Here is a 3,418-nt window from a genome sequence, read left to right as displayed (position 1 = left end):
CCCCGTTCCCTGCCATGACTCATCCCCCATCCCCCCCCTTGGCCATGGGGGCTGATGAGGGGTCATGTTGGGTGTCCTCCCCCAGGTGTACCCCGAGGCACCACTGCAACTTTACCCCACACCCCCCCTGGGGGTCCTGGCACTGTCCCACCCGGCCCTCGCCCGCACCCAGTCGTCCCCCGCCAGCGTCAAGCCCCCTGTGCCCGAGGGGCCCCCCAAGCACCTCTTCACCACAGGTACAGGGGCAACGGGGGGCGGGGTCCCTCTGTCCCCTGAGGTCCCTCTGTCCCTTGGGGTCCCACAACCCTCAGGGTGCTCCTGTCCCATGAGGTGTCACCTGTCCCATGGGATCCCCCTGGCCCTGTGTCCCATGGGTGCCCCATCCCTTGGTAGACCCCTACCCCAAGTGTCCCATTCCTTGATGCGGTTGGGGGTGACCCTGTCCAATGGGGTTCCCAGTCTCTCAGGGTGTTTGGGGTCCCCCTATCCCCAGGGGATGGGGATGTTCCCCACCCTTCGGGGTGCCTGTGTGCCATGGGCCCCTCTCCCAGATGGTTTCCCATCCCTCAAGGTGTCTGGGATTCTCCCTGTCCCCTGGGGTTCCTAATACCTCAGGGTGCCCAGGTGTCCCTATATCCCATGGAATCCTCCTGTTCTGGGGTTCCCAATTGCTTGGGGTACCCGTGGGCTTTCCCTGTCCCTTGGGGTTCCTATTCCCTTGGGTTGCCCAGGGATCCTCCTATTCCACAGATTCCCCCTGTCCCTTGGGGTTCCCAATTGCTCAGGGTGCCCAAGGGCCCCCATATCCTATGGGATCCCCCTTATTCCATAGGTTCCCTCTGCCCTTTGGGGTTCCCAATCCCTTCGGGTGCCCAGAGTTTCCCTGTTCTACAGATTCCCTGTCCCTTGGGATTCCTAATTGCTCAGAGTGCCTAGGGGTCCTCCTATTCCACAGATTCTCCCTGTCCCCTGGGTTGCCCAATCCCTTGGGGTGCCCAGGGTTCCCCTATTCCACAGATTCCTCCTGTCGCCTGGGGTTCCCAATCCCTTGGGGTGCCCAGGGTTCCCGTATTCCATGGGCTTCCCCTGTCCCCTGGGTTGCCCAATCCCTTGGCGTGCCCAGGAGTCCTTCTGTTCCACAGATTCCCTGTCCCTTGGGATTCCCAGTTGCTCAGGGTGCTCAGGGGTCCTCCTATTCCACAGATTCCCCCCGTTCCCTGGGGTTCCCAGTCCCCCGGGGTGCCCAGGGGACCCCCAATCCCATGGGATCCCTCCATCCCCTGGGGTGCCCATGTCCCTCAGTGCCCCAGCCCTGGGGGGGTGCCAGGGTCCAGTGCCAGGTGTGCTGCTGGCACAGGTGTGGTGTACGACACGTTCATGCTGAAGCACCAGTGCACCTGCGGGAACACCACAATCCACCCAGAGCACGCCGGCCGCATCCAGAGCATCTGGTCCCGGCTCCAGGAGACCGGCCTGCTTGGAAAGTGTGAGGTGAGGGGAGCACCCCGTGTCCTGGGGGGGAGCTGGGGTTGGCTTGGGGAGAGGGGGGCTCACCCCTGTGCCCCCTTTGCCAGCGGATCCGGGGCAGGAAGGCGACGCTGGAGGAGATCCAGACAGTGCACTCAGAGCACCATGCACTGCTCTATGGCACCAGCCCCCTCAACCGTCAGAAACTGGACAGCAAGAAGCTGCTGGGTGGGTGTTGGGGGGGCCCTGGATGCCTGGGACCCCCCTCTTTTGGAGCTGGGGTCACCCTGTACCCCCTATTCCTTTGGATCTGTTCCCTGGGGTGCCCTGTCCCTTTAGATGTCCAGGAGAGCCCGTGTCCTCTGGGGTGTCCTTATGCCATGGGATGCCCCAACCCTTAGGTGTCCCAGGAGTCCCCAGTCCCATGGGATTCTTCTGTCCCTTGGGGTTCCCAATCCTTTGGAGTGGCTGGAGTTCCCCTCATCCTATGGGTTTCTCTTGTTCCCTGGGGTTTTCAGTCCTTCTGGGGAGCTCAGAGGTCCCCGTATCCCATGGGATCCCCCTGTCCTATGGGGTTCCCAATCATTTGGGGTGCTCAGAGGTCCCCCTGTCCCATAGGATCCCCAGGAGTCCCCCTATCCCATGGGATCCCTCTGTCCTCTGGGGTTCCCCATTGTTTGGGGTGCTCAGAGGTCCCACTAACCCATGGAATTCTCCTGTCCCCTGGGGTTCCTAATGCTTTGGGCTGCCCATGGGATTCCTCAGTGCCATGGGATCCCCCAGTCCCATGAGATCCCTCTGTTCCCTGGGGTTCCCAATCCTTTGGAGTGCCCAGGGGTCCCCCTGTCCCATGGGATCTTCCCATCCTCTGGGGTTCCCAATCCTTTGGGGTTCTCAGGGGTCCCTCTATCCCATGGAATGCTCCTGTCCCCGGGGATTTCTAATTCTTTGGACTGCCCGTGGGATTCCTCATTGCCATGGGATCCCCTAGTCCCATGAGATCCCTCTGTCCCATGGGGTTCCCAGTCCTTTGGGGTGCCCAGGGGTGCCCCTATCCCATGGGATATCCCTGTCCCCTCCAGTTCCCAATCCTTTGAGGTGCCCAGGGGTGCCTCTATCCCCTGGGATACCCCTATACCCGCTGTCCCCACCACACCGCTCCACCCCTCAGGTCCCATCACGCAGAAGACATACGCAGTGCTGCCATGCGGGGGAATCGGGGTGAGTCTGGGGGCGCGGGGGTGGCTTCCGGGGTGGGCTGGCCCCGCTGACCCCCAGTGTCCCCCCCTCAGGTGGACAGTGACACGGTGTGGAATGAGCTGCACTCATCGAGCGCGGTGCGCACGGCCGTGGGCTGCCTGCTCGAGCTGGCCTTCAAGGTGGCTGCAGGCGAGCTCAAGGTGAGCGTGGTCTTGCACACTTACCTGGGCTGTGACAGTCCCTGTGCACACTCGTGTGCATGTGTGTTGCCTTGCACACTCACCTGGGGTGTGATAGTCCCTGTGCACACTCCTGTATGTGTGTGTGTGCGCTGCCTTCACGGTCATCTGAGATGTGACAGTCCTTGTACGTACTCGTGTGTATGTATGCTCCTTGCACACTCACCTGGGCTGTGACAGTCCCTGTGCACACTCAACTGAGGTGTGACAGTCCTTGTGCAAGCTTGTGTGTGTGGTCTTGCACACTCACCTGGGCTGTGACACTCATGTGCACGTGTGTGCTCCTTGCACACTCACTTGGGGTGTGACAGTCCCTGTGCACACTCCTCCGTGTGTGTGTGTGTTGCGTCACGCACTCATCTGAGGTGTGACAGTCCCTGTGCACACTCGTGTGCGTGTGTTGCCTTCTTGCACACTCCCCTGGGGCGAGATGGTCCTTGTGCAAGGCTGAGCACGCATGTGCTGTTCTCTTGCACACTCCCCTGAGTGCAGGGCTCCTTGTGCCAGCTCGT

General features: G+C 61.6%; 1 long non-coding RNA gene across 1 annotated transcript; it reads left to right on the top strand.

The window, feature by feature from the left end:
* Nucleotides 1-1,428: 1,428 nt before the first annotated feature.
* On the top strand, nucleotides 1,429-2,861 carry LOC115307178. Its single transcript, XR_003915595.1, has 4 exons — nucleotides 1,429-1,491; nucleotides 1,575-1,695; nucleotides 2,639-2,688; nucleotides 2,760-2,861. It is a non-coding gene; the product is annotated as an uncharacterized LOC115307178 (long non-coding RNA).
* The last annotated feature ends 557 nt before the right edge of the window (nucleotides 2,862-3,418 follow it).

The sequence above is a fragment of the Manacus vitellinus genome, unplaced genomic scaffold (genome assembly GCF_001715985.3).
Source record: "Manacus vitellinus isolate BGI_N305 unplaced genomic scaffold, ASM171598v3 ctg7180002224711_pilon, whole genome shotgun sequence".
NCBI lineage: Eukaryota > Metazoa > Chordata > Aves > Passeriformes > Pipridae > Manacus > Manacus vitellinus.
This window is presented reverse-complemented; position numbering and strand designations above follow the sequence as displayed.